The sequence below is a fragment of the Pleurodeles waltl genome, chromosome 2_2 (genome assembly GCF_031143425.1).
Source record: "Pleurodeles waltl isolate 20211129_DDA chromosome 2_2, aPleWal1.hap1.20221129, whole genome shotgun sequence".
NCBI lineage: Eukaryota > Metazoa > Chordata > Amphibia > Caudata > Salamandridae > Pleurodeles > Pleurodeles waltl.
Window position 1 is genome coordinate 714888979 of NC_090439.1, and position 23930 is coordinate 714912908.

Consider the following 23930-nt stretch of genomic DNA (forward strand, 5'->3'; position numbering starts at 1 on the left):
GGGAGGGGAAAGGGCTGGTAAGACCTTGGTGAATGTGCTGCGTAAACCATGAGCTAGTGATTACATAGTCGAACTGGTGGTTGACCAGCAGTGCAAGCATGTAGGGCCCACGGCTGCACAGAGGGAAATGACTGCCTTTTTCTCTAAATTTGATACAACTGTGCAAACTGCACTGCCGCCAGACCTCACTACTTATTTTAAATCAACTGCTGTGGCTCAACGTTGGCCACCAGCGGGTCTTATATGAACTGTTTACTGAGGAGAAGATTGTTCAGGTCATTCAGTCGCTGCCAGGAGACAAGACCCCTGGGTTGGACAGCTTCACTGTTGCTTTCTACAAAGAGTATGCAGACCTCCTCACCTCATACCTAATTGCGCTGTGTGAGGAGTCCCTTGCTACAGGTGCTCTCCCTCCCTCCTTGCGCAAAGCACTTATAACGATACTCAAACTGGACAAGAACCCCGCCGGTGCAAGTCTTACCACCCTCTATTTATGACTAATGTGGATAATAAAATCCTTGCAAAACTGATCACTGCGTGTCTGCTGCCACTCCTGCCTATCATCACGTGCCCTGACCAGTCAGGCTTTGCACCCAGAATTTCTATGGTGCAAAATCTGCACACCTTCTTCGGTCTTGTACAAACCATTGATCCTGCTCTCCATGCGGCGGCTGTATTTCTGGGCTCCTAAAAAGCATTCGATTCCCTAGAATGGCATAATTTGTTTGCGCTGCTTTCTCATCTTGGTCTGAGCCCCAAGTTTGTTAGACTCATTTGTCTTCTGTATACCCTGCCTTTTGCCCGCTTGTGTTTGAAAGGAGTAGTCACTTCTCCCTTCCTGTTGCTGAGGGGCATGCGACAAGGGTGTCCATTGTCCCCTATATTGTTCGCTATTTCTATGGAGCCCCTTGTGGTGCATCTCTGACAGCACCACTCATATCAGTTCTTGACGCTTACAGCTTGCCGAATCCTGGTGTCCATGTATGCTGATGACACCACCCTATATGTGAGACATCTGGGGGATAATTGGACCCAGTACTACGAGAATTTACCAGATTCGGGGTGATTTCATGTATCACAATCAACTGGACCAAGTCAACTTTGTTCCCCGTGACAGATGTGACTGAAGAATTTGCCTCTGACTTTCCGCTGTGCTGGACGAGAGAGCCATTAGGATACCTGCGGGTGTGGCTCAGCAGAACCCTCGATGACTTTTAGGTAGCCAACTACGGGTGCTTAGTGGCATGGTTGGAAAAATGCATGGATAGCTGGATGAAACTCCTGCTGTCACTGACTGGGAGCTGGCCAGCGCTAAAATGGCGGTCTTCCCTAAATTCCTTTATTTTTTTCTTAATGTACCACTCCCACTGCACTTTTTCAGACAGCTCCATTCGCATATGCTGACACTTGCATTGGCAGGTAGACAGTCTTGTAAAACGTGGGAGGTAATAATGCTCCCATTTGAGTATGGGAGGCTGGGAGCCTCCGTAATCGATCTATATGATCTGAGCGCTCAGATGCAGTTTGCGTACTGCATGCTCTTCCCCACACAATTCATGGTGCACACCTGGAGCACGATCATGTCTCGCTGTACCCCCAGCAGATGGCATTTTATCTGGCCCTAGATGCCCACAGGCGTAACTGGACACTGTGGCTTGTACGGTATGGGCATGAAACAAACTTTGGTGTCTCAAGCAGGTAAACTTCAATTTTTGCTCCATCAGTACCGATTATAGGTAACCCTCCCTCCCCATTACACTTGATGCAGGCACCTGCACTAGACTGAGATCCTTGCAGTTGACGACCATGGGCGCTATCTACCCAGAGATTTCCTTTATCGCATCAAAACAGCCCTACTTCGCTCCAGTATGACACTATTGGACATGTACACATATTGTCAACTGTGAGCAGCCTTTGGAAAGCTTCATATCTCCTTCCTGGCAGCCCCTCCCACATGAGGTGCTTGAGGCGCTCCTCACATCACTTTCCTAGCACAGGCTAGTAACAAAATTGTATGCGGAAGTACAGAGAACTGCTCAGTGTGTGTCCCCGGTGCGCGCTGTGCAAGGGAGGTGGACCTTTGTGCCCCTCTCACTGAGGATCAGTGGAAATACTGCTGCTTACAATTTAGGGCCCAATTGCCTAACTACAGGTTGTGACTGGTGCCTAACTATAGGCTGCGACTGGTACACTTTGAGAATTTGCACAGATTGTACCACACTGCAGAAAGGTTATTTCAAATGGGGTTGCGCGATTGCCTGCACCGTTTTTCTCCACATGGCGTGGGATTGCCCAGAGGATCAGTGTTTTATGCTTGAGGTATGTGATGTGATAGACAACATTACTGGACATGCGGTTAGGTGATCGCCGTGAGTTGCGCTACTGGGATATTTGAAGAATGTCCCCTTAGAAATGTGAAAATTGACGGCAATGCTTCTAGTGCTTGTGAAGCGCAGGTTGGCAATGCATTGGGGACAACCTCAGACACCGCGCAAGATTGGGGGGCTCCGCAATGCAACCTGTTGTGAAGAACAACTTATGGCTTATTGGGAGCTGATGCCTGTATGGTCCCGCTCCGACTGTATCTGCATGTGCGGGACACCGTGGAGGGAGGTGGAATTAATCCAGACCAGGCAACCACTGCTCGGCTGGGAGCACCTTCATCTGTAACTCAGACTCCCTAAGGGCCTAACACAGTCAATCTGATTGAACTTGCTGACATGTTTCTTGGTATATGTGATGGAGGCACCTTCGCAGCTTGTTTGATAAGCTCACCTTTACTGAGTGGCTTTCCATTTCCTTCTTTTCTTCCCCTTTCCCAGTTGTGTGAAAGACGAGTACTAAAATTGGTTGGAATATTGCCTTGATATCCTGTACAGAGCTGCTGGCTCTCTTGAAACTGTACTTGTACTCCTTGTTACCGTATGCAAGAAAATTTCAGTTAAAAAAGGCACCGCACGTTTTGTCATATAGCAGCAGGCCTCTACTCACCCAGAGGCACGTCTCCTTTCAGTTGCTGATTGTTGTATTTAGGTGTTAAACTGACATTAACGTGAGGCTTTTGCACATACAGGTTTTATGTGTAAATATGAAAAAAACTGAAGTAATACTCCTTCAAAATGTGCCTCATTAGGCCTTTTCTTGACGCATAGCAACCCTGCCCGTAATTTGGTCCTCCTTTGCAGCCTAATTCCAGTGGCCCTGTATATGGGTCAAGATCCTACCGGTTAATGTAGTAAGTGGTAATCTAAGAGCCAGATGTATCAAGCTCCGGGTTTGCATTTCGTAAATAGCGAATTTTAAGAAATCACTATTTTAGAAATGCAAAATGGGATGTATCAAAACTGCGAGTCGGTAATAGCGATTTCTTAAAATTAGCAAATGCAAGTTGCAAATACCGAATCGCAAAAAAATTAGCGATTCAGTATTTGAAAATCGCAAATTGCCAAAACGACAAACCGGAACAGGCTGATGACATCACAACCAAGAAGTTAGTCAGCCTATGCTTTTTCCAGAAGCCACACCCACAGGAGCAGGCGGCAGAGAGCCTAGCACCAAGGAGGCAGTTGTTTGATCCAACCAGGACCAAACAGCAACATGGCCAATGATGTGAATACGAAGGAGAAAGGAGACAGGAAGCGCAAACTCAAATTCAGTGAGCAGGAATTGGAGGTACTCACTGAGGAGGTGGTCAGGAACCACAACAAACCTTTTGGAAAGAACTCACTCCAGGTACCTGAAAGTGAGAAGAGGAAACTGTGGACAGAAATCCAGACAAAAATACGTGCAGTGGGTGTTGCGCAGTACTCTGTTGAGGAGATACGCAAGCGATGGTATGACTTGTGTTCCCGTGCCAAGTAGAGGGTGGCCAGCAGGCTAAAGGAGGCAAGAAGCACCGGAGGAGGAACACCCACCCACCCAGACACCATCTACACCATTGGAAGACATGGTGGATTTCACACTGCTTCCTGAAGCTGTCAGTTGTGTCACTGACTTTCACACCTCAGGGACACCCAGCACAAGCAAAGCTAATAGCAGTAATGATGTGTATCCCCATATGTGCATGTACAAATGCCCCTTAGAAAATAACTGCATTGTGAAAAGTAGTTTATGCCAAATCTTACATACAACGCAACAATGCCTTATGGGAGTGGTAGTCCACACCCCTAAAGTGTTAATCCCATATATATAGCAAGTTAGTGTACAGCCACACAGAGGAACAACACAAACAACTCACAGTGATACGATGTCAGTGCACAGTCATTATTATTGTGCAACATTCAGTGAAATAGTCATAAATGACATGCTGCACATTGTCGTTGTAGATGTTCCGGGTCCTGATGCAGCAGAATATGGAAATGTGGGGGATGGCGAAACACAGCCACAGTCCGACTCAAATACCAGTGAGTCCGCCAGTATTGCACCAACTAGAGCAAGGGTGTTACTTCTCCGAGAGTATAACCTGGACTCAGATGAAATGCCAGATGAAGTACCCACACCACCCCCAGAGGCTAGATCCACAGGAATACAGCATTCCCTGCCCCAGCATCAGTCAACTCCCCGCAGGAGGCGCCACAATGCAGGCAGACCGTGCAAAAATGAAGGAGAGGGCCCATCAATTTTTGGTGGCCTTGAAGCTTCCATGCTGAAAGTGCAGCACCTGCAATGCAAACACATGAGGTTAATGCACAGGCAGTTTGTGTCTCATAATGACAATGTGGGAGTACTGCACAAGCAGTTGGATGCATTCAATGAAAACATGGGATCTATGCACAAGCAGTTGGAGTCTCTGAATGAGGGACAGCAAACAGCAGCCGAAAACACAAAGGAGTTGACAAACGTCATTAGGGAATTCTGCACTGAGATTCAGCAGGAGTGTGTCAGCCACCGTAGGCACCATCACCAATTTATGGGAAGGTTTGGTGGGTTCTGCAGAACGGTTAATCGGCTTGCTAGACCACCTTGATTTCACGATGTGCTGTGGGCATACAGGTGGAGATGGCACATTGCAGTCGGGACGTTGCACATGGATTGGTGCAAATAACCAATGTTCTGGATGCAATGCAGACAGCACGCAGTGCTACAAATAGCGAACTCGGTGGTGGGGATAGTGAGTAGCTCTCTAGCCTCAGCAGTCTTACAGCCCCTGTGATGGATCCTAGATGTCGCAGTACCAGACACAGTACTGTCTTGGAACCAGCTACAAGAGGTGCCAGCGAGACCACTGAACACTCAGTTGGAGTGTGTGGACTCAGGAAGTAATGTAGAGGGCTACATGGGACTACCTTAACATGTAGCACTACAGTTCTACTATGATGCTGATAGTGTGACACTGTTACCCGCACATGTTTGCCTATAGTGCATAGCTATGTCGTACTGACACATATGTTACTTGACGTCAAGGTAATAAAGATGCTAACTAAAGAAATACATTAAAATGAAGTGGTTTTGTCATTACTTACATCAGAAATGGTTGCTCATTATGTCAGTACGTCTTTGCCTTCCCTCTGCTGCACTGCTTCTGTCTACTGGGTGAAGGGGTGGTAAAGGATCACCATCAGCATCTGAGTCTGGTGGGTTCCACAGGTATGCCCCTTGTCGTTGCAGTGTTGTGCAACATAGCACATATAGCCACAATTTTGCAGGTCGTCTCTAGGCTGACGTCACATTTACATCAATGCAACATTGTCAACTTTTACATTACCCAGTAGATATCCTTCGCCAAACTCCCCAGCTAGTAGTCTTGTGTGAATTCCGCTGTGGCAAAAGATGTAGGAGTCATGTGTGCTACCTCGGTATCTGGCCACGAGATCGGTTATGATGTTGGAGGCATTGCTAATCACTTGTATGTTCATGGAATGATGGTTCTTACGGTTCTGATAAACATACTCGGTGGTTGATGGTGGACAGATTGCTACATGTGTCCCATCAATGGCACCTATGACATGTGGGAATTGTGCCATCTGGTAGAAATCATATTTTGTCTGAAGTAATTCCTGTGGGATGTTGGGGAATCTTATGTGCTGTTGAATTTTGCTCAGCATGCATTGAGGAATGCATTGAAAAATTGTGAGAGGGCAGTCTGTGAGACCCCTCCTGCTGCTGCTATGACCCCTTGATAGCTCCCTGAGGCTAATAGGTGCAGGGAGCATAATACCTGTACATGGTGGGTATACTATTGGTCCTGTCTGTGGTGCGCTGCAGTAGGGTTTGTAGATCAGCTATCAGGTCAAGTATCATAGATGAGCTTAAACTGTGCTTCTCATAAATTTCCTCCTCTATCTGACCTAAAAGGGTTATGCGCACTCTGAAAACCCACTCCTGTCTCCTCCTCTCCTCAAACCTGCCAGGATCCTCATCCTCCTCGCCATGACGTAGAGTGCAGCCATTGTGGAAAATAGGCTTAGTCATTCTGGGCCTCTTTATATAGGTTGCACCTGGTTACCACCTGATTTCTATTAGTGGTAAATTGCATGTGCAAAAGGCCACTCTGCGAATATTCGCTATTTGTGATTTTTTTTTTTATTCATCGCATTGCGAAATGGAATTTGCATGTCGTAATCTGCGTATCGCAAATAGTGTCATGATTTTGCAGATCGCTATCTGCAATTCGCAATTCTACTTTGCAATTTGCAAAACGCAAATAGCGATTCGCTAAATCATGTCAACATTTGCGATACGCAGATTGCGACATGCAAAATCATGTCGCAGTCGCAAGGAATCGCTATTTTAGAAATTCCTTATTTTCGCACTGCGATTGTCTTTCATACATCGTATTTTCTATTTTTGCATTCACAAACGGCCGATTTTTGCGATTCGCACCGTTTGCGAATGCAAAATAACTTTGATACATCTGACCCTAAATCTTTACCAGTGTTGCCAAATAGCAAAATTAAAAAGGACATTTTCAATTCAATCTCTATTATATCTGTAACTGGGGTTAGGATCTCAAATGTTTTAAATGCATAAATGACCCACCATCCAAAATGGCAAGACTATAAAACATGTAAGGCTACTAGACATACATTTGGGTTTTAAAGCAAGGAGACTTGACCCGGTTCATTGGGCTTGAGTGAAGCGGTACTCCCATTTCTGACCTGGGCAATTACACAGTCAATCAATCTATCGAATGTTATTTGTATAGCTCGGCTTGTCACCCAAGTGGGTATATGGGTGCTTGCTGCAGATGTTTATTCGAAAAGTGGGTCAACAAGGGTGTGGTGTGGAGGGGGAGGGCGTTCCAGGCTTTGGCGGCGAGGTGGGAGAAGTGCAAGTGAAATGCACTCAGACCAAAATACCTAAAATAATCCAAAATTATTATACAATCTTGTCAAATGAAGAAATAGAGGAGAGGGAGTTCCTTAGCTACCTGGATGATGCTCAATTGACACCCTTGACCCCGAACAAAGCGAAAACGTTGAGCAACCGATAATAATGCAGGAGAGGCAAGCAACAATTCTCATGCTTGGTAGCCCTAGGGCAAGATACTGGGATCGGGTTGTCTGCCAGCTGAATTTTATAAGTCTTATGCAGGCAGATACGAACCAAAATAATTAGCTTTATATAAAACAGTACATTAAGTTGTGAAACTACCACTTCCTAAGAATGAAAAAAGAAGAGATGACAAAAAGACATACAGACCATTATCACTACTGAACATTGGTTATGAAATATTTAGCAAAATCATAGCCTCCTGAGGGCACTACTAGAGTTCGGCCACATAGACCAAAATGGTTTTGTGCCAGGACATAGCACATCTCCCAGTATTAGACGCCCACTACAGATATTAGAGTCAACTAGGGGCGACTGTTGCCATTTAAAAGTGGTGAGGCCCGCATATTCCATTTGTGTCACTCCAAGAATGAACTGAATGAAAACTATAATTGCCTCCCCCTGCGTTATTGAAATATTTGTATGCTTCAATTCACATATTTCAACGGAGGAAGAGGCGATAATAGTTTGCATTCCATTTATTCTTGGAGTGGCACAGAAGGAGAGCAAACTTAATTCAGAATCGTAGCCAGTGCTTTAAATGGAAAATTAGAAAGGTAGGTATTCACTATATAGGGTACCTGTTTGCTCCCGAGACGTGCGAGTGCGGTCCCATTAAATGTATTGCAGGAAGATTTGTTCCGAAATGGCTCCTTGTGTCTCTCCTCCCCTTCTCAGAGCTCTGACAACCACATGCTGTTCTGCCAGCCACTCTCATTCAGTTAGGGGGAGTTTGCAGGCGTCGACCAAGCGCAGCCAGCCAATTCCAACACTTCTTTTTAAAATACAGAGCATTACACTTTTATTTAATTGTGTGAGAGCAGTGTTCAGATTGGCTGGAGCAGGGCAACCCAGCTGTCCATGGAAGACCAGAGACCTGCTGTCTCTGCACCCACGGCACCGTGTGTGCATGTCAGACTGAACTCACCCGAGCTTTTGTCCAATCTGACATACACATTTTAATTAACAGCAACCCTTTGAGAGCACATTACGAGAGGAGGACTCTCTTGAGCAACTAACATTGCAGCGCGATCAGGCTGTGTGGCACTGCCAGCTTCTAAGTGGCGGGGCAATGCTCATTTCTCCCGGTTGATGAGCTGCTGCTGGATTCAACATTAGTAAACTGTTGGTCTTGTCAGTGGACCTTGAGAAAGGATTTGATAAGGCTAATTGGAAATGTTTGTTCAATGTAAAGTGGAGCGTATGCGAGAGAATGGTAATTGGACAGATCCACTCTATATACTCCTGAAAACAAGGGGGAAACTGGGAAGAAAATATCAGAAACCTTTGAGTTGCATTGGGGCGCAAGACAAGACTGCCCTCTGTTACCGCTGGTATTTGGTAATGGAGCTGCTAGTGCATAAATTTTGCAATGTTATAAGAATGTTAATGGATGTCAGTATTAAAAGCTGGTTGGGCCAATGCATGTGTTACCCTTATTTAAAATGCAGATTAACAATGCAAAAACTAACAGAGATGGAAACCACATACCTTTACGCTGAAGTTGCCAACACCAAAAGGCAGTCTAAGAGTCCTCGCTTTTGAACTCTACCTCTTGGCGGCAGAATCACGTACCTGGCTCATACAGAATGGGCATGGCAGGGTCTGGACAGTCATTAAGTGATGGCCCTCCTATTACCGCCAAATAAGCAAATGTACCCCACTTAATTCACATTGGCCATTAAACCATTAAATAAACTTGGGGATTCATTTTACAAAAGCGTAATAATGGAGCAGCATTCTCTTCTAACATCCCCATAAAAGTGCTGATGTAGTATCAAATAACAAACGTGTTGAATGGGAGCAATATGGCATCAGTAAAGAGGGTGACCTGTACGACTCGTGGGAAATGAATCCTTTGCTCTTCTGATGAAAGCTGATGAAGAACCCAGGGCAAATTCCTAAAGTATGGTTTACAGATCGGCATGTTAAACAGTAAATGGAACCGTCAGTCATAAATGGAGTGCTAAAGAATCACGGCTACACAGCACATTGTTGTTAGGTAGTGGGAAGAGAGCTATCACACTGATTTAAAATTCACTCCAGTTGGTTCTTGAAGGAGCCCGGACTAATTTAAGGCAAACGTAACTCAAGACTTAGCCTAGGAATTCTCCTGGGAGACCACCGGAGATCACCTGATCATACGAGTCTCGAGAAAAGTAAGATTTAAGCTACAGCTATTTAACTTTTTGTTTTGCGTAGATATCAGAGCTATGAAATTAGATTAAATGTAATCATAAGTCCTCTAACTGTGCCAGGTGCAGTATGGAGGTTGAAGGGTTTTACCACGTGGTTTGGACTTGTACAGTTGTAATAAAATATTGTATGGCAGCAACACCAACACTGGAAAATACACTTGGCAGGCAGGAACCTATGATACTACGAACTGCCTAATAGGTCTGATTCTGTGCCCTAGAAAGAGAAAGGTAGGAAACTGATTCCTCAATACATCCCTGGTAGTAGATACATGATGCATTGCAACCACATTGAAAAATGCTAGGACCCGAGAATGGATCAGTGGGTCAGAGTGATACTACCTGGGTCGATATAGACAGAGAGGTGATCCGATTGAGTAATTTAAGGGGTAAAGGTGAAATGACACATACAAGTAATCCTGGCATTATTTCATAGAACAAATTTGGTGCTACCAGTCACATATGCTAGTGTGCAATTTATTGTAAAATATACCCAGAGGGCATCTTAGAGATGCCCCCTGAAAACATCCCTGACTTCTAGTTCAGGCTGACCAGTTCCTGCCAGCCTGCCACACACCAGACATTTTGCTGGCCACATGGGGAGAGTGCCTTTGTCACTCTGTGGCCAGGAACAAAGCCTGTACTGGGTGGAGGTGCTTCTCACCTCCCCCTGCAGGAACTGTAACACCTTACGGTGAGTCTCAAAGGCTCACCCCTTTTGTTTTAGCGCCCCAGGGCATCCCAGCTAGTGAAGATGCCCGCCCCTCCGGCCACTGCCCCCACTTTTGGCAGCAAGGCAGGAGGAGATAATGAGAAAAACAAGGTGGAGTCACCCATCAGTCAGGACAGCCCCTAAGGTGTCCTGAGCTGAGGTGACCCCTGCCTTGAGAAATCCTCCATCTTGAGTTTAGAGGATTCCCCCAATAGGATTAGGGATGTGCCCCCCTCCCCACAGGCAGGAGGCGCAAAGAGGTTGTAGCCACCCTCAAGGACAGTAGCCATTGGCTACTGCCCCCCCCAGACCTAAACACACCCCTAAATTCAGTATTTAGGGCTCCCCAGATCCCAGGAAATCAGATTCCTGCAACCTGAAGAAAGAAGAAGGACTGATGACCTACAAGCCTGCAGTGAAGGAGGAAGACGACAACTGATTTGGCCCCAGCCCTACCGGCCTATCTCCAACTTAGAAAACCTGCTCCAGCGACGCATCCGACAGGGACCAGCAACTTCCGAAGCCTCAGAGGACTGCCCTGGACTAAAGGACCAAGAAACTCCCATGAACAGCGGCCCTGTTCAAAACCAGCTACTTCTTTGCAACAAAGAAGCAACTTTCCAAGACTTCACACTCTGCACCGATGCCCCCGGCTCGACCTGCAGAAAACAACACACAGGGAGGACTCCCCAGCGACTGCGAGCCCGTGAGTAACCAGAGACGACCCCCCTGAGCCACCACAGCGACGCCTGCAGAGAGAATCCAGAGGCTCCCCCTGATAGCTACTGCCTGTAACGAGGGACCCGACGCCTGGAACCAACACTGCACCCACAGCCCCCAGGACCTGAAGAAACCGAACTTCAGTGCAAGAGCGACCCCCAGGCGACCCTTTGCTTAGCCCAGGTAGTGGCTGTCCCAAGAAGCCCTCCCTCGTACCTGCCTGCAACGCTAGAGTGACCCCCGGGTCCCTCCATTGATTTCAATCTAAAACCGGAGCCTGCTTTGCTCAATGCACCCAGCCGCCCCTGTGCCGCTGAGGGTGTACTTTGTGTGCCTTCTTGTGTCCCCCCTGGTCTGCCCCCTGAGGACGCAAATACTTACCTGCTGGCATACTGGAACAGGAGCACCCCTGTTCCCCATAGGCGCCTATGTGTTTTGGGCACCTCTTTGACCACTTGATCAGCCCTGAGCTGCTGGTGTGGTAACTTTGGGGTTGGCTTGAACCCCCAACGGTGGGCTGCCTATGCCCCAAACTTGAGACTTGTAAGTATTTTACTTACCTCCAAAACTAACCTTTACTTACCTCCCCCAGGAACTGCTCACTTTTGCAGTGTCCACTTTGAAAACAGCTTATTGCCATTTTTACAAAGACTGTACTGTATGTGATATTGCTTTCATTCAAAGTTCCTTAAGTATCTAAGTGAAGTACCTTGCATTTAAAGTATTAACTGTAAATCTTGAACCTGTGGTTCTTAAAATAAACTAAGAAAATATATTTTTCAATATAAAAACCTATTGGCCTGGAGTAAGTCTTTGAGTGTGTGTTCCTAATTTATTGCCTGGTTGTGTACAACAAATGCTTAAAACTACCCTCTGATAAGCCTACTGCTCGACCACACTACCACAAAATAGAGCATTAGAATTATCTACTTTTGCCACTATCGTACCTCTAATGGGAACCATTGGACTCTGTGCACATTATTTCTTACTTTGAAATAGTATATACAGAGCCAAGTTCCTACATTGGTGGATCAGCGGTGGGGTCTAAGACTTTGCATTTGCTGGACTACTCAGCCAATACCTGATCACACGACTAAATTCAAAAAATTGTCATTAGAAACTGATTTTTGCAATTTGAACTATTTTTCTAAATTTTACAAAAAGTCCTGCTAGGGCCTTGTGTAAGTCCCTGTTAGCATTTCTTTTAGAGTTTAAAAGTTTTGTAAAAGTTTGGATTAAGTTCTAGAGATAGTTTAGATTCTTAAAAAGTACCCCAACTTTTAGAAAAAGAATGTCTAGCACAGAAGAGATGGTGGTGGAACTCAACCTCACCCCTTACCTGCATCTTAGGATGTCAGAGTTAAGGACACTCTGTAAAATAAAAAATATAAAAACTGGGTCCAACCCTACCAAAGTAAAGCTCCAGGAGCTTTTGGCAGAGTTCAAAAGGGACCACCCCTCTGAGGATAATCCTTCAGATGGGGAAATTAGTGAACAGGAGGATGACTTCCCCCCTCCTGTCCTAAATAGGGAGAACAGGGTCCCTCAAACCCTGACTTCTCAAATCATAGTCAGAGAGACTGGTTCTTCCATAGGGGAGTGCAGTACCTCTGAAAACATGGAGGGCAGCCTCAATGAAGATGACCTCCTGTTAGTCAGGATGGCCAAAAGATTGGCTTTGGAGAAACAGCTGCTAGCCATAGAAAGGAAAAGAAAATAGATGGGTTTAGCTCCCATCAATGGTGGCAGCAACTTAAATAGGGTCAGAGAGAATACTGACATGCTAAAAATCCCCAAAGGGATTGTAACAAAATATGAAGATGGTGATGACATCACCAAATGGTTCACAGATTTTGAGAGGGCTTGTGCAACCAGAAAAGTAAACAGATCTCATTGGGGTGCTCTCCTTTGGGGAATGCTCACTGGAAAGTATAAGGATAGACTCCTCACACTCTCTAGAAACAATGCAGACTCCTATGACCTCATGAAGGCTACCCTGATTGAGGGCTTTGGATTCTCCACTGAGGAGTACAGGATTAGGTTCAGGGGGGCTCAAAAATCCTCGAGCCAGACCTGGGTTGATTTTGGTTGACTTCTCAGTGTAAACACTAGATGGTTGGATTAATGGCAGTGGTGTAAATGATTATGAAGGGCTGTATAATTTGTTTATGAAGGAGCACCTTTTAAGTAATTGTTTCAATGATAAACTGCATCAGCATCTGGTAGACCTAGGTCCAATTTCTCCCCAAGAATTGGGAAAAAAGGCAGACCACTGGGTTAAGACAAGGGTGACCAAGACTTCCACAGGGGGTGACCAAAAGAAAGGGGTCACAAAGCCTCCCCAGGGGAAGAGTGTTGAGACATCCAAGGTAAAAAAGTAAAGAGTCTTGTACAGGGCCCCAACAACCTGCACAGGAGGGTGGGTCCAAACCCTCTTCACAATCCTCATTTGGGTACCAGGGTAAAAACTTTGATCCCAAAAAGCCCTGGTGTTGCAGCTGTAGTCAGCATGGACATCAAACTGGAGACACGGCCTGTCCCAAGAAAGGTTCCACATCAACTACTACTCCAGTTAGCACTGGAATAGCCAGTCTCCAGGTGGGATCAACAGTGTGTCCAGAGCAAATCAGGGTTCACACTGAAGCTACATTAGTCTCTGAAGCTGGGGTGGACTTAGCCCCACTAGCTCCCTGGCCGCCTAACATGCAAAAATACAGGCAGCAGCTCTTTATTAATGGGACTAGAGTAGAGGCCCTGAGGGATACAGGTGCCAGTGTCACTATGGTGACAGACAAACTGGTTTCCACAGGACAATAACTGATTGGACAAACTTATCCAGTCACCAGTGCTGACAATCAGACTAAAGTACATCCCATGGCTATGGTAACTTTAGAATAGGGAGGGGTCACTGGCCTGCAACAGGTGGTAGTCTCTTTTGCTATACCAGTTGAATGTCTACTTGAAAATGAGCTGGAGTCCTCAGCATGGGCTGAGGTAGAACTCAATACCCATGCAGCCATGCTGCGTATCCCTGAACTGGTGTGTGTCAAGACTAGGGCACAGTGCAGAGCTTAGGGTGAAAAAGAGGTGTTGGAGTCTGGAATAATGGCCCAACCCTCCAAGAGAAAAGGAAAGAAGACTGGGGAACCAGCTTCAGCACAGAAAAGAAACAGAAACTCTCTTCTCAGTTTAGGGAGTTCCTTCTGACCTTGGCCCATGACATTCCCCTTCCTGGGCATTTGGGACAAACCAAGACATGGGAGAGGTTAGTCAACCATTTCTATTGGCCCAATATGTCCCAGAAAGTGAAGGAGGTTTGTGCCTCCTGTGCCACCTGTCAAGCCAGTGGTAAGACAGGTGGTCATCCAAAGGCCCCCCTCATTCCACTTCCAGTGGTGGGGGTCCCCTTTGAAAGAGTGGGAGGGGATATAGTGGGTCCACTTGAACCTCCCACAGCATCAGGGAATCAGTATATCCTAGTAGTATTGGATCATGCTACTAGGTACCCTGAAGCAATTCCCCTTAGGTCCACTACTGCCCATGTAGTAGCCAAAGCACTCATTGGTATTTTTACCAGAGTGGGATTTCCTAAGGAGGTGGTTTCTGACAGAGGTACCAACTTCATGTCAGCTTACCTGAAACATATGTGGAATGAGTGTGGGGTGACTTACACATTCACCACACCATACCATCCACAAACCAATGGTCTTGTTGAGAGATTTAACAAGACATTGAAGGGCATGATCATGGGGCTCCCTGAAAAACTCAAAAGGAGATGGGATGTGCTCTTGCCATGCCTGCTTTTCGCCTACAGAGAGGTGCCTCAGAAGGGAGTAGGGGTTTCCCCTTTTGAACTTCTGTTTGGCCATCCTGTTAGGGGACCACACTAGCTCTTGTGAAAGAAGGCTGGGAGAGACCTCTCCATGAGCCTAAGCAAGATATAGTGGACTATATGCTAGGCCTACGTTCCAGGATGGCAGAGTACATGGAAAAGGCAAGTAAAAACCTTGAGCCCAGCCAACAACTCCAGAAGATGTGGTATGACCAAAAGGCTGCTATGGTTGAGTTTCAGCCGGGGCAGAAAGTCTGTGTTCTGGAGCCTGTGGCTCCCAGGGCACTCCAGGACAAATGGAGTTGCCCATACCCAGTGCTAGAGAAAAAGAGTGAGGTCACCTACCTGTGGACCTGGGCACTAGAAGGACCCCCAAGAGGGTAATTCATGTTAACCGCCTAAAACTCTTCCATGACAGGGCAGATGTAAACATGTTGATGGTTATAGATGAGGACCAGGAAGCAAAGAGTGAACCTCTCCCTGATCTCCTCTCCACTGACCCTAAAGATGGCACAGTAGATGGAGTGATCTACTCAGACACCCTCTCTGGCCAACAGCAAGCTGACTGCAGGCAAGTCCTCCAGCAGTTTGCTGAGCTCTTTTCCCTAACCCCTGGTCAGACACACCTGTGTACCCATGATGTGGACAAAAGAGACAGCATGCCTGTCAAAAACAAAATATTCAGACGGTCTGACCAAGTTAAGGAAAGCATCAAAGTGGAAGTCCACAAGATGCTGGAGTTGGGAGTGATTAAGCACTCTGAGCTAGCCCAGTGGTCTTGGTCCCCAAACCTCACACAATAGATGGCAAGAGAGAGATGAGGTTTTGTGTGGACAACAGAGGGCTTAATTCTGTCACCAAGACAGATGCTCACCCCATTCCAAGGGCAGATGAGCTGATTAACAAATTGGGTACTGCCAAATACCTGAGAACCTTTGACTTGACAGCAGGGTACTGGCAAATAAGAATGGCACCAGGAGCAAAAGAGAAAACAGCATTCTCTACACCTGATGGGCACTACCCGTTTACTGTAATGCCCTTTGGCTTAAAGAATGCATCTGCCACCTTCCAAAGGTTGGTGAATCAAGTCCTTGCTGGCTTGGAGTCCTTTAGTGCAGCTTATCTTGATGATATTGCTGTCTTTAGCTCCAACTGGCAGGATCACCTGGTCCACCTGAAGAAGGTCTTGCAGACCTGCAAGCAGCAGGCCTCTCTATCAAGGCATCTAAAAGTCAGAAGTCGCTGGTTCCTGTCGGATGCATCGCTGGAACAGGTTTTCAAAGTTGGAGACAGGCCGGTAGGGCTGGGACCAAATCAGTTGTCGTCTTCCTCCTTCTCTGCAGGCTTGTAGGTCAGCAGTCCTTCTTCTTTCTTCAGGTTGCAGGAATCTGATTTCCTGGGATCTAGGGAGCCCCTAAATACTGAACCTAGGGGTGTGTTTAGGTCTAGGGGGGCAGTAGCCAGTGGCTACTGTCCTTGAGGGTGGCTACACCCTCTTTGTGCCTCCTCCCTGTGGAGATGGAGGATTTCTCAAGGCAGGGGTCACCTCAGCTCAGGACACCTTAGGGGCTGTACTGACTGATGGGTGACTCCTCCTTGTTTTTCTCATTACTCCAGTATTGGAACTTTCATAGATTCACATGCTTGAATCATTCCCCGTCGTCGAGATGGGAGTCCCGGTACAATTTTCACAAGTAATGTTAAGACATATTAAAGAGAAAAAAGGCCCTAGGCCTCTTCAATTCTATAGTCTATCAGAGTCATTTTGTGAAAAGGACCAAACCTGAGCCTCCACCAATCAGGCGACAGCACCCTTCAGAACCTCCTGAGAGAAGCTCTAGCACCTCAGATTTTCTACCGCACGTCGTGCGAGGGAGTCTCCTCAGAGCTCTGCTCTGTCTTTACACCTTTATTCAACTATTTTTCTCTCAGAGAACTCATTTATTTGGATTTGTCACCTATTTTTCAACTATGTCTGACAAGGAAAAGAAGAGTCTCTTCAGAGACTGCAAGACTTGTGGGAAGAAAAGGCTTCATTCTGAAGACCCTCACCAAGACTGCATTTACTGCCTGTACCCAGATCATTCAGCCAAAGACTGTAAGATTTGCCTTACTTTTTCCTCTAAAACCTTAAAAGACAGGGAAGGCAGATTATTAATATGGCTGCAGAAACTAAAACATAGGAAGGATCCAGTTTCTGATTCAGAGAGTGAGGAATCATCAACATCTAAGAGATCATCTAAAAGGGCGAGATCACGCTCTAGATCTCCCTCACAAATCTCAAGAAAGGCCCTCAAAAAGACTACTTCAGGGTCTTATAAGGGTCGCAGCCCATCTTCTTCCCCAACGAAAGTTTCAAGTAAAGAGGGGAAAAGACATTCTTCCAGTTCTGAGAGGCACAGAAAGTCTTCATCTGTTCCACCATCTGTGCCTTTCAAGAAGCCATCCTCTGTGACTGGAAAAAAGGCTTCGTCGACCGATTCCCCGTCGACGGCACCGTCGGTGGGTGCATTGCCGACGACAACATCTACTTCTGGATTTCCATCGTCGACGGCTCCGCCGGCGACATCGTCGACAAGAACAAGTACCCCACCATCGACGAGAACTGCAGCGACGACGTCAGCGTCGACGACCGTCTACACCTCGTCATCGTCAACGGCGCTGATGTCAGTGTCAGCCCTACCGTCGTCGACGACTTCGTCGACGGTAGACTCGTCGGCGACACTGTCTGCTATTAAAATAACTGCGTCCAGCGTCGACGGCACCGTATATGACGAAGTCTATTTACACGTAGTCGACGACACTGTCGACGAGGGAAAAACATCTAAAGAGAGGAGAAAAGCTAACGTCAACCCACACATCACCTAGTAAGGTGTCCTCCCTTGTGCCAGTACATCTTTTGGGGGAGATGAAGATTCAGATGAAGACGGGCCTTTTGGAACAGCCCACAGTCCTTCTGAATTGACTGTAAACTACCAGGAAGAAGAGGAATATGAAGAAGCTTATGATCCTCAGGTTTACTCAGAGCAACAGCAATATCAACAGAGGGCGTTTATTCCTTCAGCACTGCTTACTGACCTTAGAGCAATGTTAGTGGATTACAACAGAAGGTTTCCTCCTCAAGGAGAACAATCTCCTCCATCGCCTATTTCTGGTGTTTCTACTCCACATCAGAGACCAACGTCCTTGCATCTCACAAATGTGGCCACTCCGGACATGACAATTCCCCAGGACACCGACATCTCAGAAGGGGATCCGGAAGAAGGAGAGCTCATTGACACTCACTCAGAGTGGGACGAGTACATTATCCCTGCTCCTTCTTCTCCTTCTCATTCGAAGGTGGAATCCCCACCAGAAGACATTGGAGGATTTCACAATCTTCTAGAGAGGGCAGCCAAGCGTTTTGCCTTACCGTTACCTACTAAGCAAACAGACTGTTTCCTGTACGATTTTAAAGAGCCCTTTCAGAAGTCTGTGCGCTCTATCCCGATGGTGAACTACCTGTGGGAGGAGGGCCTTAAAGTCATGAATAATCCGGCAACAGTCACAGCAGTTTTGCCACGTCTGGGTAAAAAGTACAAAGCTCCTGATGATGCACCAACATGCTTAACAGGACATCCTCCCCCGGATTCAGTAGTAGCTCAGGCAGCTCAAAGAAGATCGAAGAATCCTTCTGCCCCGATTTCCGCACCCCCAGACAAGGAGGGTAGGCGGCTAGATAACATAGGCAAAAGGTTTTCGTCTATGGCTAGCCTAGTAGTTAGAGCTGCCGACTCCTTGGCTATTATGTCTAGATTCGACAGATAGCTTTGGGCGGATATTGCACCTTTTATTAACCAATTGCCAGAGGACGCTAGATCAGAGGCAAATAAAACGGTACAAGAAGGTCAACGCACGTCTGCAGAGCTTATAGACTGTGCAATGGATATAGCGACCACTGCTTTTAGACAACTTGCAGGTGCAGCTGTATTAAGAAGACAGGGCTGGCTTAAGGCCACCTCGTTTCGCCCAGAAGTCCAAAATAAAATCCTGGACTTACCCTTTGATGGCCAAGCGCTATTTGGCAAACATGTCGATGAAGCCCTACAATCAATCAAAACGGACACGGCAAGGTCATTAGGGACCCTACAATATCGAAGATCGTCCTTTCGTCCTAGAGGGCGTGGCCAACCCTCATACAGAGGGGGATATCAACAGCACAGATATCCTTCCTATCCATCATCTTCACAGCAGTATGGTCCATACTACTCGCAAAGGCAGCCGACACAACCAGCCTCTAGTAGACCGGCAGGCCGTGGACGTTCAACCTGTCCGGCCAAAGATTCAGCTCATAGATCCTGATGTTTTCAAGGCACCGGCTACGCCCAGTCCTCCTCCTGTCACTCTGGGCGGGAGGATCTCTTTATTCCTCAGTCAATGGCAAACCATTACGTCAGACAAGTGGGTCCTACAATTAGTGAAACGGGGCCATACTTTAGAATTTATCCAGATACCTCCCTCCAACCCTCCCCACAGGACTCCTTCAAGGTACCCTCAACAACTCAAAAAAGAGATCGACAAGATGCTTCTCAAGGGAGCTATAGAGAAGGTGCCTCGGGCCCACCGGGGAACAGGATTTTATTCCAGGTTCTTCATCATTCGGAAAAAGTGGAAGGATTGGAGGCCGATTCTCGATTTAAGGGAATTAAATGTATACCTAAAGAAGCAATCGTTCCGAATGATCAGCCTGCAAGACGTCCTTCTGCGTCTCAATCAGGGAGATTTTATGTCATCACTAGACCTCAAAGACGCATACTTCCACATACCCATCCACCCTGCCCACAGAAAATATTTAAGATTCACCGTAGCCGGGAGCCATTATCAATACCGTGTCCTTCCTTTCGGACTGAAATCAGCCCCAAGAATATTTACCAAATGCCTAGCACCAGTCGCAGCCTTTCTCAGAAGAAGAAAGCACCAGGTTTTTCCATACTTAGACGATTGGTTGATAAAGGCAAAGACTTACACAGGAGCGCACAAGTCAACAAAAAAGTGCGTTTCCTTACTGACCAATCTCGGATTCACAATCAACTGGGAGAATTCCAACCCTCTACCAGTGCACAATATTACTTTTCGGGGAGCAAAACTGAACACAGATTGCGGCATGGCATGTCCTACGTTAGAGAGGCAACAAAGACTACTGACTCTAGTGAGTTCCATACAGAGAAGACGAAAGGTTACTGTCCATCTGTTCAAATCACTGTTGGGCATGATGTCTTCATGCATGCCTCTGATCCCTCTGTGTCGCCTAAAGATGCGCCCCTTACAGGAGCAGCTAAATCGTCAATGGCTCCAAGTATCAGGCACTTTCGAAGACCAAGTACAAATAACTCCGATAATGATCAGAACTCTGAGATGGTGGTCTCAAAGGCATCTTCTATCAATCGGCCTTTCCTTTCTACAGCAACTAGCCCCGTGGACCATAACAACGGATGCCTCACTGGAAGGCTGGGGAGCGGTGTTACAGGATCTGAAAATAAGTGGCAAATGGCCAATGCATCTGACATCAATGCATATCAATTGGCTAGAACTCAGGGCAGTGCACCTGGCCTTACAAGCGTTTCTCCCAAGGATCTCAGGATTACAAGTGGTGATAAGAACGGACAACACCACTACGATGCACTATCTCAACAAACAAGGAGGCACAAGATCTCTCACCCTCTCCAGGGAAGCCCAAGCGATCTGGAATTGGGCCTCGCAGCAAGGCATCACACTATCAGCGGTACACTTGCCTGGAATAAACAACAAGACAGCAGATGCACTCATCAGGCAGAAATCGGACTGCCACGAGTGGGAGCTAGACCAGACAGTACTGAACCAGATTTTTTCCGTGTGGGGAACACCAAAGGTGGACCTGTTTGCGAGCATGGACAACGCCAAATGCCGGTTCTTCGCAAGTTGGCATCACCAAAAGGGATCTTGGGGGAATGCGTTTTCGATAGTCTGGTCAGACATCTTTGCTTACACCTTTCCTCCCATTCCGTTGATCCCAAGGGTCCTCACGAAGATGAAAACAGAACCATGCACTCTAATACTGATAGCCCGTACTGGCCGCGCCAACATTGGTTCGCGGAACTGCTCATTCTCTCAGTCAAACCTCATATTCCACTGGAGCCGTTACCTCAATTACTAACAATGAACAATGGCCAGGTTCGGCACCCCGATCCGCAGTCAATGGGGTTATCAGCATGGCTCCTCACCACAGAGAGTTCGCGCATTTGAATATCCCACAGGCCTGCAGGGATATTTTGTCAAAGGCTAGAGCGGATAACACGAACAAGACATATCAGTGTAAATGGAAGAGATTCTGTGCCTGGTGTCTTCAGCGCCGGATTAACCCTCTAGTCTCTCCACCAGAGGAAATATTGCTGTATCTCTTACAGTTAGCTCAATCTGGCCTAGCACACTCGTCCATTAAAGTTCACTTAGCAGCTATAGCTGCATACAGACGTTCAGATGACACACCCTCACTCTTCTCTTCTCAGCTGATTAAGAGATTTCTGAAGGGGCTTTTCAGGGTTTATCCTCCTTTCAGACCACCACCTCCTTCGTGGAATCGGAATATTGTTTTGGCACAACTGATGAAGCATCCGTTTGAACCGATCCATCGTGCTTCCCTCAAGTTCTTGTCGTGGAAGGTTGCCTTATTGGTAGCCCTAACATCAGCTAGGCGGGTCAGCGAGCTGCAAGCGCTGTCCATCCAAGAGCCATTCCTGCAGCTTAAACACGACAGACTGTTAATGCGCACTAACCCGCATTTTATTCCAAAGGTTCCGTCGGACTTTCCCATAAAGGAACCTTTAGTCTACAAGTCTTTTTTCCCTCATCCATCTACTCCGGCGGAGAGGGCATTACACTCCTTAGACGTTAAAAGATGTGTTCAATTTTATTTGGACAGGACTTAATCTTTTCGACGCTCTAATCAGTTATTTGTGGCGTACAGTGCTCCTAGGAAGGGGTACCCACTATCCAAGCAGAGTATTTCCAGATGGATAGCCTCAGCCATTCGCTTTTGCCATCAAGCAGCGGGCAAACCTTTGCACTCATCTGTGCATGCTCACTCTACGAGAAAAGTCTCATCGTCAGCGGCACTGTTTGCCGGAGTGCCACTACAAGACATTTGTAGGGCAGCAACATGGAAGAGCTGTCATACTTTCACTAAGCACTACTGCTTGGAATTGCTTTCTCACGGAGAGGTAGCAGTGGGCCAAGCGGTTCTCAGGAATCTCTTCAGGTGAAGGTGAGCCATTTCTCCTACATCCCTCTATCCTAGAACAGGTATGCACATTGTTTACAATTAAAAAAAATATATATATATAGAGAGAGAAAAAACAGAAATGTATAGAAGAATAAAAGAACGTTATGACAATCACATAAGTAAGCGGGTTTGAACACAATGGTCATGTTACAGTAGTGTCTTATAATAGTTTCTTTTTACTGTTTTTTCTTGGAATTTCATTATGTATCTGTACAGGTATATCTGTATGTATTGGAGATATATATATGGGTGTGTATATATATATATATATATATATATATATATATATCTGTCTATATGTATGTGTATATGTATTTGTATATATATATAGACATATGGGTGTATACTTAGATAGTTCATCATTATATGCAGGATGATGATAAGGTTTTGTGGTTCAAGATATTTTTTCTATTAGAGCTGTTGTCATATTACAATGTGCATAGTTATTGCTCTCTACTCTGATTCAAGCATGTGTATCTATGAAAGTTCCAATACTGGAGTAAGAAAATAAGTTACTTACCTGTAACTGTAGTTCTCCAGTATTGGAATCTTTCATAGATTCACATGCGACCCACCCGCCTCCCCGGAGAAGCTCACTTCACCTCTTTCTTTCTTTATATATATATTTAACATAATATACACACTTGTGCTTGGAAAATCTGAGGTGCTAGAGCTTCTCTCAGGAGGTTCTGAAGGGTGCTGTTGCCTGATTGGTGGATGCTCAGGTTTGGTCCTTTTCACAAAATGACTCTGATAGACTATAGAATTGAAGAGGCCTAGTGCCTTTTTTCTCTTTAATATGTCTTAACATTACTTGTGAAAATTGTACCGGGACTCCCATCTCGACAACAGGGAATGATTCAAGCATGTGAATCTATGAAAGATTCTAATGCTGGAGAACTACAGTTACAGGTAAGTAACTTATTTTCTTATCTCCTCCAGCCTTGCCGCCAAAAGTGGGGGCAGTGGCCGGAGGGGTGGGCATCTCCACTAGCTGGGATGCCCTGGGGCGCTGTAACAAAAGGGGTGAGCCTTTGAGGCTCACTGCCAGGTTTTACAGTTCCTGCAGGGGGAGGTGAGAAGCACCTCCACCCAGTACAGGCATTGTTCCTGGCCACAGAGTGACAAAGGCACTCTCCCCATGTGGCCAGCAACATGTCTGGTGTGTGGCAGGCTGGCAGGAACTGGTCAGCCTACACTACAAGTTTGGGATGTTTTCAGGGGGCATCTCTAAGATGCCCTCTGGGTATATTTTACAATAAATTGCACACTGGCATCAGTGTGCATTTATTGTGCTGAGAAGTTTCATACCAAACTTCCCAGTTTTCAGTGTAGCCATTATGGAACTGTGGAGTTCGTGTTTGACAAACTCCCAGACCATATACTCTTATGACTACCCTGCACTTACAATGTCTTAAGGTTTTGCTTAGACACTGTAGGGGCATAGTGCTCATGCACATATGCCCTCACCTGCGGTATAGTGCACCCTGCCTTAGGGCTGTAAGGCCTGTTAGAGGGGTGAATTACCTATGCCACAGGCAGTGTGAGGTTGGCATGGCACTCTGAGGGGAGTGCCATGTCGACTTAGTCATTTTCTCCCCACCAGCACACACAAGCTATGAAGCATGTGCTGAGTGAGGGGTCCCTAGGGTGGCTAAGAGATGCTGCAGCCCTTAGAGACCT

The 23930-nt window shown here is 46.4% G+C and overlaps 1 protein-coding gene and 1 long non-coding RNA gene across 2 annotated transcripts in view; one reads left to right on the forward strand and one right to left on the reverse strand.

The window, feature by feature from the left end:
* MCMDC2 (minichromosome maintenance domain containing 2) overlaps positions 1 to 23930 on the forward strand; it is a 1221288-nt gene that overhangs the window by 117486 nt on the left and 1079872 nt on the right. The window lies entirely within an intron of this gene.
* On the reverse strand, positions 4250 to 8198 carry LOC138273889 (uncharacterized). The gene is made up of 2 exons (XR_011200298.1): positions 8073 to 8198; positions 4250 to 4660 (listed from the first exon to the last, which is right to left on the reverse strand). It is a non-coding gene; the product is annotated as an uncharacterized lncRNA (long non-coding RNA).